This window comes from Camelus dromedarius, chromosome 36, assembly GCF_036321535.1.
Source record: "Camelus dromedarius isolate mCamDro1 chromosome 36, mCamDro1.pat, whole genome shotgun sequence".
NCBI lineage: Eukaryota > Metazoa > Chordata > Mammalia > Artiodactyla > Camelidae > Camelus > Camelus dromedarius.
This window is the reverse complement of record NC_087471.1, coordinates 13,883,361-13,899,188: the sequence shown is the minus strand read 5'-3', so window position 1 is coordinate 13,899,188 and position 15,828 is coordinate 13,883,361. Positions and strand designations below refer to the sequence as shown.

Here is a 15,828-nt window from a genome sequence, read left to right as displayed (position 1 = left end):
CAACTTATCTTTCTGCGTAAGAGTCTTCACAACCTAGCCGGGCATTAACTCATGCCAAAAGCCCCAGTGCGATTTCCTTCCCTTGCCCTCTGAATTGACCTTCTTATTTATCTTCACAGCCATTATTTTGGGAGCAAATTAAATATCAATACCTCTCAATAAGTTTTCTGGAACCAACCTTATTATATTCTCCAGGCAGGAATGTCATTGGCATAGCTGTGTTCATTTGTTATTGCCATCAACAGAATTGGTTAAGCCACCACTGACTAAGCACCTACAACAAGCCAGCTTGGGCATGCATTTATGACCTTTAACCCTCCCAAGCAACCCTGAGTTGCAGTGATATTTAGTCCACATTATGAGCTTGGAGTAGCTATACAACCTCCCCAGATGTCGCACATCTGCAATGGCAAAGTAAAACGCAAACCCACATTTGCTGGCTCTAAGACCTGCCCTATTTCCATCTTCTCTGCTATTTTCTTTCCCTAAACTCTCCTCTCCTATCATCTTTGTAGATACATTGGGAAATGCGTTTATCAAAACTTATGGCAAATAAGGGTTCCCATGTGTTTTGTCTCCTGCTTGGAATTCTGAGAACTTCCTGAAGATGCAAATGGTATCTAAACCAGACAGTTGGGTCTGCAACATAGTTGTAGCTCAGAAACTCATTGACTGAATTTAATCTAAATGGAAAGAACCACTTAACTGTTGTCTAAAAGTAGTAATACTATCTCATCTATTCATCTGTCTCCAGGCAAGAACAGCAAACAACCCATTTTGGATAGAAAATGTTCCTGCTTTTAATGATAATTACCGCGTTGTAGTCCTAAGACTGTTCCTGCGGTCTGGATCGAGGTTTCTCAAGGAGAGGTGTTACTCTAGGGGATGAATAGGGCTCCATGCCCCAGATGTTTAGCAAACTCTGCACATTAAACTCACCCTATTGGAAGCATTAGCGTCAGCATATTAAATACTCTCAGAAGTAAAGAAAACGAATTCATCTTGTTCAGCTTTCTATTTCTCAAATTTGTATTTATATCACAGTTTTTTTGAAAGGTTAAAGTAAAAGAAAAAGACCCAACATGGAATCAGATTTGTTCTTCCCTATTACACTTCCATGGCTCCTGCATGACTCAGAGTAACAGCCAAGCTCTCACACTGGCCCATAGTCCTACAAGAGCGGCTCTCCTCACCTTGCTGAGCTTATCTCTGACTACCTGCCAGGTTCACTCTGCTCCCACCTCTGGCATTCTTGCTGGTCTCTGAGCATGCTAGACATGTTCCACCCCAGGGCCTTTGCATCTACTGTTGTCTCAGCTTGAAATGCTGTTTCCCTTCTAGTCATGCGTGCCTTGCTTTCTCACTTCCTTCGAGCCTTTGTTCAGATGTTACCCTGACCATCACCTGCAGCCTTGCCCCACCACTCCTCACCCCCTTCCTCTGCTGTTTCTTTCTGAAGCACTTATCAACTTCTAAGATACCTTATGGGTCACCTACTATTTTGGGGTGTTTTTTGTCTGTCTCCCCTTTCACTAGAATGGAAGCGTCCTGAGGCCAGGGACGCTGGAGGTGGTGTGCTTTCCTAAATCCCCAGGATAAACGCATCTGAGATTCCTAGAGCTGGATGAAAACCCGGAGTGAGTGGGCACTTGGGTGATTCCCCTTTATACAGACCTTTGGGGTTGGGCACAGGCAGTGACAGGACTTGGTGAGTTATTGTCAATATTGCAAAAAGCCCAACACCCCCACCCCCACCCACCATGAAGCTTCATGACAAACTAAACGTCACACTCCTCTGCTTCCAGCTGAAATGATCTCAGCTCAGTGTGTTAACTCTGATTATGTAAGTCTGGTCAGAATCTCTGGCTACCAGTTACAAATGTCTTTGATTTTTAGACTTGGGGAAATGAATTAATTATCAGGGAATAAATGTAGATTAGTAGATGTTTTCAAAAATCTGGACTCTGTGGTGGGGGAGGGGCAGCCAAAGGGGGCAAGCCCTTCATGTCCCTCGTACAAGATGAAGACTTTGAGGCTCTGGAAGATTGAGTCACTCTCTCAAGGTCGCACTGTGAGTCCCTGGCAAAACAGTGACTAGAACCCAAATCTTTGATTCCCAGCCCTGTGTTGCTGTAATCAAAGACACGGTTTGCTACAGAGGAGACTTACCCATGCTCTCTATAGTATTTGCATAACACGTTACAGTAAGAACTGAGCCCCAACCAAGATTCTCAGCAGGGAAATAACACTTATTTAATCAGGGTTCTATGTATACTTTCATTCTGAAGGTTAGGTTAAGTCTCACTGCCTTGATTGTGGGTGCTGCCGGCCTACACATAGAAAGTGTTTACTGAGCTGGGTTCCCTGGGGTGAAATTTAAACAAAGCACATCCAAAGCACATTTCATGTCCTGAAAAGGCATGAACATCTTTACTGAGAGCCAGGTCTTCTCCTTGAAACAAATAAATGGTTATCCTTAAGGATAAACAGTCAGCTAAGACACAAAGAGTCCTTCTTCTGTGCCCTTAGAGGAATTTATTCATTTTAGTTTTTAAACCTAATGAATATAAATATACCTAGAAATACAAAATGAAGAGCTTCTGTGTACTCCAGAGCATCATCGTGTGCGTTACACGATTTGATCCTTAGCAGAATCCTGCAGAGCTGGAAAGGCAGATATGCATATCTCTGTTTTACACAAAAGGAAGCTGAAAGCACCCAGGGGTTCAAAGACCCACCCAAGGTCTAACTTATTAGTGAAGGAAAACACTAGAATGGAAGAGAGAGGGCATTTTCCTCATCCCTCAAGCTCAGCGCATGCACCACAGTGCCACCTACTGAATCAAGCACTTCATTACCAGGGAGAAGGGGGCAGGGAGCAGGGGCTCCCCCAATGTTCTCTGTACTCCCTCTCAGATAGCACTGATGGTCTGAGATTCAAGCCAAAAACAGGAAATGGTTTCAGATTTTACAGATCACGAAGGGAATGGAAAGAATCTGTCCAGCTCCCCCATTAATGTGGAAAGAGGGCTGAGCTCTCTCTTCTGACCCTGCTGCCTGGAATCTGCAATGGGGCATCCCACCCAGAGGCTGTGCTCTCCTGGGAGCTGGGTGGCAACTCCACCTCTTACTGGGTCTGTGGCCTTGGGCAAGTCACTCTACACTCCAGGGTGAAGAGTCTGCATCTAAGAGAGAGATGGGGGAGAGAAAGGGGCAGAGGGAGAGAATCTTGTATGGGACTGGTGCAGCGTAACTGGAGAATGCTGGAATAGAAGGAACAAAGGTGACTGACTTTAGAAACTCCTGGAAGGAAGAAAGAAGGCAGCAGGAAGGGAGTGGGAAAAGCGGTTGACTTTGAGTGAGAAGGGCAGGAAGGAGGGGAGGATTCTGGGCAGTTGCTGTGAGGATGCTGTGGCTGGGGGAGGAGTCCAGATAACTGTTTTTGAATTCATCAGTGACAATAGAACAACTCCTGGAATCAACGCAAATGACAGTGGCAGTCATTTACACAAACCCACAAGGACAGTACGAGGCCAAGTGCTCATCTACCACGGGTCTGCGCACATGCCTGTCCACAATTCTCGAAGTCCCTGAAGAACAAAAATGGCCATGATCACCTTTGACCCTTCCTCTCTTCTATCTTTATTCCTCACATACTGTTTCACTTTTCTTCCTCCTCTATTCTCTATGTTTATATTCATTTAATAAAAATGAGTTAGATAACCACTTTATCTGCTTATGGCCCATATTAACCCCTTGGTGGAGGCGCATCAGGGCAGTCTGCATCTCAACTAAAGTCACTTCTGCACCTGCAGCCAACGGGCAGCGCAGCTGGAGCCGACTCACGTGTCTGTTGCTTGGTGCTGGCTCTAGGCAGATCCCCATCTCTTCAGCAAGCAAGCCTGGCTGCCTTCATACGGTGGAGGAAGAGTTCCCAACAGCAAGATGCTTGTCATGAGTCCATGTCGGGGAGGGCTGCATGAATGACCACAAAGACAATGAGTTACTCATCTCTTACTGAGGGCTGTGACCGTCATCGACCACACACGATACTCAAGACTCAAGACAGCATTCCTACCATGCACCTACTCTTCTTCATGAGTTGTTAACTCTCCCTTCTTTAGACCAGCATTTTCCACAGGGTATTAAGAAATCTGGTAGGGAGTATTTGTAAAATAATCATTGATTTTTCTCCCCACATATTTCTTGCCTCTATCTTACTCCATCTTAACCTGTCTTAAGAGACAGACCATTCCTCAGAGAACAGAAGTTACACAAGAATATGAGGAATAACAGAGCCGTTCGTTGCCTATGAGTTTTAACATTCAGTTTCGTAAGAAACAAAAACAATTCATGCATGAAGATTTAGGTGGGAATCTCATGGGGAAAGCCCAGAACAATGAGGTGTACAGGACATGTGCACCACTTCCTGCATAGAAAACAAGAGGAATCAGGAAGCCCTCACAGAACAGTGAACTCGCATCTCTAAGACAGAGCCTGGTAGAGTCACACAGAACTTCCTGCACCTCAACACGGAACAGATCAGGGAAAACCGTTCCCATCAGTCTCACAATGGAAGGGAAGGAGTAACGTCACTGGATGTGATGAGACAGCTCTCAGCAACACTTGTGCAGGCCAGCTCCCCAGGACCAGGCAGCAACTAGGACAGCTCAGCAGGCACCCAGGGTACTCAGACAACACAGAGGGCCAGGGAAGCGTCATTCCACATCCCACCACCTCCTAACTTCTTGGCAGTAGAAGACTCCAAAACACACATACACTTATGGAGAAAATGGAGAGGTCTTGCATTGTTACCAATTTGGGAACAAAGAATTAAGCTGTAAATCAAGTGAGTGATTTAAAATTATACATCAGTCCCCATCTTACATAAATCAGTTTGTAGACACACTGGCAGTAGTATATGGGATACGTGGTCCCCACATTGTTTTCCTAGACAGTGTTCCGTGGTCAAATGTGTTTGGGAAATGCTGTCTTTTCCTTTAGGACATCAAAGTGCCCATTAACATGTTAATGTCTTAGAGAAAACCCAGAGTAAAGACACCCGGTATTTCCCCATTGATTTGACCTGGGAGAGTCTTTTGGAGAAACTGTTCATCAACGATCCTGGGAAGACATATTAGTAAGCATTGCTCTCAATTTATCTTAAGTCATAATTTTACTCTTTCACTCACCTACTCAAAAAACCTTCAGAGTTTCAATGGATCTTTAAATTTGGTTTTCAGAAACATTTCTTTTTTAAGAGCCTCTGCAATGCAACCTGCCCTAGTCATCAGTTGTCACTGTTTCCCTGTGTAGCTCCTTTCCTTCAGCTATGTCACACTCTTCACTCTCCTGAACAAGATACATTCGTATTGCTAAGTATAATTCTCAACTCCCCGTGGTCACTACACGCCCACAAACTAGGTGGCTATTTGGGTTCTACTCTCCCAGAAATGTCACAGAGCTGACCCTGACCATTCCAGCTCAAACTAGCTGTTCTTTGATAACGCACGAGCATGTCACCCTGTTACAAGTTGGCTTCTGTGGTGCTTTGCCCTGGCAGCAATGATGCCAGTATGTTTACACATCATTCAACAAATCCAAACTCCTGTGGTAAATGATTGTATTTTGCGTTAGTTTTATATTACTTTCAGTGGTTGGCTAAATGCCTACCCCTAAAACTGAATGAACATGTGCACTTTTCTGGGAGTAGAAATTTTACATACATTGGGAATGACTGCAAATTTTAAAACTAAAGATGCAGAACACAGCACACATGGGACTTCAGTGGGTGGCAGTAAGACATCAGTTGGACTAAGTTTGTTAGAGAGCACATCACAGTGTTCACTGTTCACAAGTCCTAGGACGTACTATGTCTATTCATCATGTAAAAACTGTGGTATTGGTGCAATGTATTTGGGAAGAATTGCATGCGTCTGTGAAATTCCTTTTAAATAGCAATAATTCCACAATTAAAGGGACAAAAAAACATGGCTGGACAATACACTTGTCGAGCCAAGAAAGATATGCAAAAGTCCCTCAAATATGAAAAGGAGACAGAAATCACAGTAGGTAAAGAAAAGCTGAAATTCAACTAATTTGTCCAATGCAACTCCTACAGGATATTCTTGCCATGGGAAAATAGTTAATAAATCTTTGTTTCACCTTCAGGATACTCAAGCACAATATATCCTTGAAAAAGTCAATTTACTAACTTTATGAAAGATGCTACAAACTGACAAACTGTAAAACGACCAAACTGTCTAATCTAGAATGAAGATAAGGCAATTAGGTTTTCTGATAGTGGTCTTTATCACTGCTTTTAAGATCTGTGTAATCATCCGTCAACCTGTACTTAGTGGTGTAGTTAAGATTAAACATTTTCAAAATTGTATTCCAGAAAGAAAGCTATTGATAGGCTATTTTTATTTGAAAAAACTGATTTTCTCAGTCATTAATTACTGTGATATGCTGAACGGCATATATAAATATGTATATATATATTCCATTGAATATATTTATATGTTATAAAATATATATTATACATAAATTTATATATGTTTACACACTCTACTTTTTATTCCATAAAAGCAACATGTAAGATTTTGGGGGATAGAGTATGTAGTTGTACAAAAAGCCGTCTTTTTCCAGAAAACATTAGGCGATTTCTTTCCTATTTGTCTGTAACTCCTATTCTGGCCAAATGAGCCACTACGGAATCTAAAGATCTGTAATGAATGGTGACTCTATTTTTCACTTTTACGCTTTTCATGCCCGCAGCATAATTGGTGGTAGGAAGAAACTGATTTCTCTTCGGCCCTAGACCTAAATGTCAGTATTCATTCGGTTGGCTTAGCCTTTCCAAAGAACAAAACCATTCCTTTGTCACGTGAAAGAAACACTAGTAAACAAAATTATCAAAAGAGAGATATAATTCCCTAAAATGGAAAAAGAAACTACTTTATGAGAATGGGAGCTTTTCCAAAACGTAAAGGAATAAGACTAGTTCGGGGGGGGTGGTGGGAGGCGTCAGCACCAGCCCAATCTGGCCCGGCCACGAGGTCAGCCCCCGGGGGGGGATCAGCAACCAGGGTCCTCACCACCCACCCCGGCGCAGCCCCCTCCACACCTGCTGTTCCGTCGCCTGCCCATTCCTTCAATCAAAGCCACTGAGCTCAGCGGGGGGGGAGGGGCAGCGTTGACTACAGGTGGACCTGCCCCTGGGCAGGGAGAGGGCCTGTGGGGAGGTGGGGGGTGGCTGGGGTCAGTCTGCGGAACAAAGGAGTCTAACTCAGGGTTCAGTGAGAGGGCAGAGCCCAGGGACTTAGGAACAGACAGACATTTGAGGAGTGACACACCATCCTTGAAGCCATCAGGACAAGGTTTAACACTGCAATGGGGACAGGGAAGGCACGGATCTCAAGGCCAGGTCCCCTCAACGCTGGCTGTGTTGAAGGCACAGACACTGGCAGCAGACGCTGAGGGCTTCGAGGTTTCCTCTGCTGGAAGGGCACCTGCGAGGGCTTCATAGGAGCTGAGGCCTCACCTGCCTGCACACCTTGGGTAGAGTGGAGAAAGGCAAAGGGGCCAGGTTCTGGGGAGATTTGGGAGAGGCAGCCCCAGGCTTGCTGATGGACAGACCATCCTGCTAACTAAACACTGGCACTCGCCATCTCCCTCTACAAGGACTGGATAACGTTGCCACCTACCATCTAACTCGGCTTGGATTCAACTGTGAGCCACTGCAGCCTCTGACCTCCAACACACCTGGAAGGCGTTCAGGATGGAGATCAGGAATGAGGCGCTCTCTGCTCTGGGAAAACTGGTAGAGCAGGCCTTCAGATAGGTATTTTAAGGAGATTATAAAATCTTGTGTCTCCTCCAAACTGGAAAAACACTAAATTTGTCAACGGTGACAACCGCTCCCCCTGACGAGCAGCTAGCCTCTGCCTAAGTGTGTGCTTGACTGCGCACACAACCCCCTCTTCACTGAAACCACATGTAACACTGAGCTCTCCCCTGCCTCCTCAGAACAGCTTCTCATAGCTCTCTGGGACGCTGTCTCCTAGGCTATAATCCTCATTTTGCCCCCAATAAGACTTAGCCCACAACTCTCACATTGTGTGGTTTTATTTTAGTCGACAGTCCCTAAACAGACTCAGCAGTGGGGCCCTGGGGCTCCACAGGCTTATGGCGCCCAGCCCAGGGGAAGGTGAGGCAAGGGACTGCATGCCCCCGGGAAGGTGCCCCCTCATCAAGTAGGACTGGACCCTGTAGAGGTGAAGGGTCAGCAATGTGGACAGGGGGCGAGTTCAGTGGAAATGGGAGCAGAGGACGTGCAGACTCCTTCGAGGTCTGCTGCCCTCGCTCTCTGAGGCCCCTCGCTCCCCACCGAACCCCTGCCCTACCCACTTGATACCACAGTCCCGACTCCCAGCCCGGTTACCTCTCACACAAGCACAGCACCCTGACCCCCCTGTCTGCCCCTCCACCTGCCGCTAGCCCACCCACCCAACAAATGGTGCCTGGGATCCTTCACAGAGGCCACTGGGACAAGGACAACTGAGTAACACATTTCCAAACCATGTAAGAGCTGGGGCTGATGGACGCTGGGCAGAGGGCCGGAGAGCAGGTCCTTGCAGAGGGGTGACCTGCAGGTGGTAGGACAGGCCCCGAGAGTGCGATGGCAAAGGTTATGTGTCAGGAGAGGCTGAGCTGCAGGACGCACAGAGCCGGCACCTCCTCTCCTGGGAACACACCTCCTGGCCACACTGCTGTCACATTTGACCTAGTGCCCTGCTATCAGGCTACAGTCCACCCTATGCTTAGGGGACATTCAGCTCCAAGTCCTTAGGGAGCCAAGTGCGTGCACGTGGCTGACATCATCCCAGGCATTAGCAGCTGTGAAGAGTGCAGGTGTGGGCAGCAGTGATGCATTCTCACAGGTGCCCCTTCCCCACCCGCACTAAGGCACGTCCCAGACACGAACACTGGTCCCCGCCCAGCAGTGGAGAAGGCGCCGTCCTACCCCAACCTCTCTCACTCGTTTAGATGTTTGAATGGCCGACCCCAGCAAGGACCGCTCCTAGCACAGGCCCACGGCAGCACAGAAGTGACTTTGCACTTGCACCTGCTGACCACTTCCCAGGCTCAGGGTGGATGCCCTGGGTACACATCCTGCCTGCACCTAACTGCAGGACACCACCATTCCCCCTATGGGCTGTGGCTCCCACAAATGGGGATCCCCAGGGGCTCTGGTCTCCTAGGGCTTGTGGCCTCCTTGCCTTCCGAGGGGCTAGGTCTGCACCGCTGTCTCCCGTGGTCCCGCAGCCTGCAACCCTGGCCCCTCCAGAGAACCAGTTACTCAGGCTGGCAGCCCAGGAGGCGGGCACCTGCTGGGCTCACTCAAAACTTGGAGGATTGCAACGCGGGCTCTTTGGCCTCGGCCTCTCCCCCATCAAGTGTCCCCTGGCTCTGCAGTCCCTGGTGGAGATGATCAGGGAAGCATGCACGGGCTCCTGACCTCCAGCACAGGGACAGGAAGCTTCTCCTTGCCCCCTCCCCCATCTCAATATTAACAGCTTCCTGTCCATTTTCTCATTTAATCTTGGAAATAATTCACAGCTCAGCTCTGTGAAGAAACTGAGGCTCAAAGAGGTGGGAGGATTGCCGGACGCCACACAGCAAAACACAGGAGGGCCAGGATTCCAGTTTCTGTTTGTCTCACCACCTCACATCCCCTCCACCTTGCAAAAGCCTACAACACCTGAGCTGTGCAATCAGGACTGGGAATCACAGACCTGAAAGGGACCCTCAAGGATGGTCTAACACCCAGACCAGGTGGAGGGGGGCCTCCCTAAGGCCCATTCAACACCAGGGCAGAGCCCCATCAACAGAGGTTTCCCAGGCCATTTGCAGAGCTTTCCAGGCTGCCCTGCACATCAGCCAAGGACTGGCCCCAAGCAGGACATGTGGGTTGTGGTCTCTGACCGGAGGACCCTCTCTTGCATCTTAGGCACACCCTGACCTGGCAAACGTCAGGGGATCCTTAGCCCTCCTTCTTTCAGTTACACCTCTAGGATACATCCTCATATACCCACAAAATCTGGAAGTTCTTCCCCATGTCTGACTGAAATCCTTCCTGCTGCAGGGGACACCTGTTACCATCTCTGCAACACAAGCAGGTCCTCCCTTCCTTGAACACAGTGACCACTTCCACATGTGGGAGACCACTTGCTGCCTCTTGTCTGAACTTCAGAATCTTGGAATACCTGGGTCACGGATCCAGGCCCCCACTCTTGGGCTCAAACCTGAGGAATCTAGGTCAGTGACATCTGCTCCTCCCCAATCCCCATGTCCAGGGTGACAGAAAGAGCTGGGGCAGGGGCCTCTCACAGCACCAGGAGCGGGGAGCTCCTCCCTGCCTGAGTTGAGGGGAGGTTGTAGGGGGGCCCGGACCCCTCAAATCAGAGCTCCCAGAGAAGAGGCTGTGCCTCCCCCATCAGACCAGGGTTTCCAAGGAGGCCCAGCCTCTGCCCACTCCTCTGCAGGCCACCAGTTCCTCACCACAGGCTCCTCCCACCCCACTCTGGCCAAAGCCCCCATGTCACCAAGCCCCAGGGACAACCACCTGTCCCTTTCGCTCCACTTCTGAGCTCCTCTTCTGCCCTCAGTCAGCACCCCAGGGCCTGACCCTGAGCTGGGACCTGAGTTTCCTCTGCCGCTCCCCAGCCCTTGGATCCCTTGGTCAATCAAGAATACAGCCAGCAACCTCCTTCCACCCCCATGACACCCCCATCCACCCACCTTGCTCCCTGGACAGCTGGCGTCCCGATCCCACATCCCCCCGATGCCAAGTTGTCCTTCACAGTGTGTTAGGCCAGTTACTGCCATGGTAAGCTGCCCCTCCGGTGGCTGTTCGAGGCCTGCACACCCACCAGCTGCACACCACCCGTGGGTCCTCCCCCCTCTGCCCAGTTCTCCCACCACGTGATGGCCTTATGTTCCTGCTGGCATCCTCCTCTGGGAGGGTGGGACCAGCATCTGGCTTGCTCACCCCGCTGCCTGCACCTCAGTAGGGGCAGACTGCCCAGCCAACACTTGCTATGTGGGGACAAGTGAAGCCCTGTGGCTGGGCAGCATGGCCCCTCTGTGCCCCTCCAAGCTGGCAGCAACCTCCAGGAACCCTCCCGCCTCCCTCCCTCTCATGCCCACACACCCATCAGCAACCAGCCTTCATGTCAAAATGCACCGAGACTCTCACTGCTGTTTTCCATTCCATGGCCACCACCCTGGTGGGACCCACTGCCGGCCACCCTGCCTGCCTCTGCCTGTCCCCAACACAGTGGCATCATTGGGAATATGCCAGGACACATGCTCTGCTCAAAACTTTCCTGCTGCTCCCTCCTCACTCAGAGAAAAGGCCATGCTGCCCTCAGGGACCCCACAGGCCCAGGGACTGGCCCACCTTCTCTGACCCTCCCCACTTCCCCCCTTGGTTCCCCCATCCAGCCACACTCAGACAGGGAACCCCAGCTCCCTGCGACCCCGCCCTCTGAGAGCTGCCTCATTCCGACTTCAGACCCTGTGTGGGGCTACAGCCTTATCCTGTGTCCCAGGTGGTCACTAAGAGAAGGCAGCCTGGCTCCTGTCACCAGCTGCCAAAGGGGAGTAGCCTGGCCCCCACCCAACCCACAACAGGGCCCCAGTGTGTCAGAGCCTGGGAGGAGGCTTAGCCTGCGGCTCCCCTGCCATCCTGCTCCCTGCAGAGCTCCCTGCTGGTCCAGCCCAGCCCCATGAGGGCGAACTGGACAGCCGAGGCCACTGCTGGCCACTTAGGGCCGAAGTGCCTCCCCTGTGAAGTAGGCACACACCTTCACCCCACGTGCTGTTCAGAGAGACAACAGGGATACAGGCCTCATGGGAGATCAAGGGACGGTAACAAAGACTGTGCATGAAGAGCACAGCCTACGTGTCCTCCCACTGAGCCTGGGCCTTCTCGGCATTCTGGATGCCTCACGCAGGCCTGCGGAGCAGGTGTTATTATAGGACTGTGGACATCAGGGTCCCCTGGGGTTTCATGGGCTAATTCACACAGCAGTGAGAAGGCTTCATATCTGTCCTCCCACACAGCACAAAGAAGCCAGGGTCAGTGCACCTAGCCCCAGTGAAGGAACAGGGAGTGGGCAAGGTGTCTCTGTAGGCAAAGGCTTCTAGAAGCCCCTCAAAACTCCTCAGCTGGGCCTTTGGGCTCCCGAAAGCACCAATGCCAGGTACAAGTGCTGCTAAATCACGTTTCACACGTCCAGAGTGCCAGCCTCCCACCTCTATTGCCTTCTGACCCACAGACCAAGGTTTGTGCTGGGTTGCCTCCTCCAGGGAACCCACCTGGATAAGCTGGAAGCTCCTGAGCACTGCACCTGGCTCTTCCTACAGGTCCTACCCGGCTGCTGGGCTGGGGCTCCCTGCCCGGGTCCCATCTCCCCCAGCAGCTGGAGCTCATCAGAGCTCACAGGTCCCCCCGCAGCCCCGGCGGGCAGCCCCGCCCACACACCAGCTGGGATGGAGCCGCTGGGGACTCACAACACAGCGCCCTCTCCTGCCTCCAGGCCTTCACCTTGGCCGCCGTTCCCTCTGACCACATCCCCTCCTGTCCCCTGGCTGACTCAGCTTCTTCCTTCAGGGCTCTCCCGAGGCACTGCCATCTCCTGGAAGCCTCCTCAACCTCCCACTCTGTGCCCAGCTCCCCTCTGACCACTAGCCCGTGAGAACCCCCCTCCCCAGACAGGCCCACGCCTGCTTCCCCAGATCAGTGCCATGTCCTCTCTGTTGAGGGGTAGGGGCAATGCTTGTGACCTGAGGGGACCCTGAGGGACGGAGATCGGCCTGACTTCGATCTTGCTGAGTGAGCTGCTGAGTGAGAACCATGCACCCTCAGGCCTTTGTCCCTACCCATGGGGGGCGGGCTCTCCAGGCACTGACGATGTCTAAGGCTCACTTAGCACCCATGGGTCTGTGATCAGGGCCTCAAAGTCTTCTCACATAGCCCAGGATGCCAAACTCCTGGCTCCTACCTGGTGCCGGCCATGCTGAGTCAGAGCTTCCAGCCGCAGGCCTGCCCCAAGGCTGGAAACCTGGCCATCCTCGGGGTCTGGTGGCTCTTCACCTGACCCACCCCACCCACTTGGACAGGGTCACAGAGGCCCTGCAGAAGGGGGGCCTCTCAGCTTCCCAGCCCTGCAAGGAAGTGTGCCGCACTGGGGGAGCCAGGGTCTCAACAACCCCAGGGCATCTGCTGACTCCGCCCAGCTCAGAGGTCTGCACCCCTGCCTGAGCCCTTTCCCCTCACTCAGACCTTCACCTGGTGCATGTCTGGCCCACCTCTGTCAGGCCTGCCACCTACTCATGCCAGCCGTGGGGCTTCAACACCCACACCCCATCACACTCCAACCACTGGCGCAGCTCAACCTCAAGCCGATAGGTCACTCACTCAGCAAGTGCATCCCTGGCCGACCTGGTCAGGCTGCGTGCTGGGTTCTGGGCACCTGCACGGGCGCCAGTAGATCCCAAACCTCCCTACCCCTGCCAGTTCATCTCTGTCCCCTCCAAGACACCTTTCCAGACTGTGTGGCCCCATGAGCTCTCACCTCTGCCCTCCCACCCAGCCCCCTCACCTACTCAGCCTCATTAACTGCCCAGGGTGTGTCCTGGTTCCCATGAGGACGGGGGCTTCAAATTGTAACAGAGGAGAACAAATCTGCCTCCACATTGGATCTGCTCCTTTAGTTTTGACCACTGTGCCCTGTTTTCCAGTCTCAGCCTTGCCAGCTCTGCACCTTTTGGGAAACAATGTTGCCTTTAGCCTGAAATAGAGAGGAGAGCCTACTCTGGGGCTCTGACCTTTAAGGATGTCAGCACTTCTGCACTTAGGCAGAGATGGCAAGTTGCAAAACAGAGAATAACCTTTGCTTTGTTGGAGGTTTGCAGGAACACCATGGCCTGACCCACATGGATGGCTGCAAGAACAAAGCATTCCTACAGCAAGAAGTTTGCAACAACAAACCCCACCCACTCTCTCTCTCTCTCTTTTTTTTTTTTTTTTTTTTTGTATAGAAGGAGCCTGTATTCTGACTGGAGCAGGATGGGTCTCTTAAGAAATTGATCTGCCGTCCTCTCAGTCTGCTGGATTTCCAAATAAAGTCGCTATTCCTTACCCCAACAACTCGTCTCCCAATTTATTGGCCTATCGTGAGGCAAGCAGAACGAGTCTGGACTCAGTAACAATTTCCCACGAACAGCTCAGACCATCCCCTACACCATCTTAACTGTCACAACAGCCTCCACCCTCACGGTTCCCACTGAAACCACCACCAGTGCCACCACCACCAACATTACCACTGCCACCACCAACATTACCACCTCATCACCATCAACACCACCACAACCATTACCACTGCCAGTGCCCTGCAGCTGCCCTGAGCACCCTGCACCAGGGCAGGCATCCTCCCAGAACCGCCCTGCACCATTCCCCAGCCTGTCCAGCAGATCCCGTGAACTCAGAGCTGTCCACATTCGCTGCTTACCCTGTCAGGCCTCACCCCTGACACTCGTCACTTGTGAACACCCCACTCATAGGACTGCACGCCCCCACCGACACACACTGGGCCTGCAGGGGTCGGAAAACAAAGGGACCAGACACAGCCAGACGCAGCCCCGCAGGAGAATCCTGTGCCCTGAACTCCACCCAGGAAAGCTCCCCACAACCAGATGCCCCCGACCCTGCCACACCAGAGTATCCCGACCCTCAAGCACATGTCTGTGATGGTCCCACCACACAGGACCCCGCCCCATTCCCCTAGACACCAGGGCCACCACTGGCCCAGCAGCAGCCAACAATGCCCTTCAGCTAGCATGGGAGAAGTCGGGCTGGGAACTGGCTGACTCTGACAGTGATCTGGACACCCTTCCTCTTGTTCCCTTTGGCCTGCCCCTTCACTGCCCTCTCTAAGGAAACCAGGGACAGGGATGGGGCAAGGGTGTTAAAGGGCCCAGGACATGCACTTGGGTGAGGCCCCCAGGGAGGGAGATGGGCCTGGGTCCTGAGCGTCCCCCAGGACAGCTGCATCCAGCAGGGCTGGGGTCTGCCCAGGCAGGGAGAGAGCACAGACTGGCATGACCCATGGGGCCACCCTGGGCCTGGCAATGGCATTTCGTGCCCCAGTCTCCTCAGCCAGCCGGCTCTAAAGGTGCCTGGAGTGGGATCAGGTTTTGAGAAAGGACCCACCAGACCATGCGGGAAGGTCACACCTTCCACCAGCCAGTCCTAGTGTCTGCTCTGCCAGCTCAGTGAGGGTGCCAAGTGCCCACTAATTAGGGAAACCCCAACCCAATGGAACAGGAGCCGCTTACAGGACTTCTGAGAGCCTTTATGGTTGCCAGGCACGTGGACCCAGGAGAAGATGACACAGTGGGTATGGAACTCTGCCCTTCCTGGAGCCCACGTGGGATCAGTGTCAGGCAGAACACCTCCTGAAACGCTGGCATAGCAGGATGAGCACCGTGGAAGGTGTCTGGCCCAGGCCTGGCCTGTACTGACGTCCCTATGCTGGGCCTCACCTCCACTGTTTTCAAGTGATGGTACAGCAGGTGATTTCGAAGGATCTTGCCAGCTCTCACTTTTGTGCTCAATGTAACTCTGGGTATTCTTTTTTAAAATAGGAACTGCAAAACCCATGCAGCCACCACGAGTGAAAGACCCAGCGAGCTGTCCGAGCAGAACCACAGGACTGAACTCCCTGGATGTGCTCCTGGCCCCCCTTAACCCCGGCA

At 51.8% G+C, this 15,828-nt stretch overlaps 1 protein-coding gene and 1 pseudogene across 18 annotated transcripts in view; both read right to left on the bottom strand.

The window, feature by feature from the left end:
• Positions 1 to 3,975, bottom strand: part of LOC116151743 (ankyrin repeat domain-containing protein 26-like) — an 83,378-nt gene extending 79,403 nt beyond the window's left edge. For 16 of the 18 annotated variants that reach the window (XM_064482521.1, XM_064482528.1, XM_064482529.1 and 13 more), the window contains exon 1: positions 3,847 to 3,975. The gene's annotated coding sequence lies outside the window, so the exon portion shown is untranslated. The remainder of the gene's footprint in view (positions 1 to 3,846) is intronic. The other 2 variants (XM_064482527.1, XM_064482526.1) reach the window with 2 other exon arrangements.
• LOC105104314 (adhesion G protein-coupled receptor B1-like) overlaps positions 3,837 to 15,828 on the bottom strand; it is a 66,945-nt pseudogene continuing 54,953 nt past the window's right edge.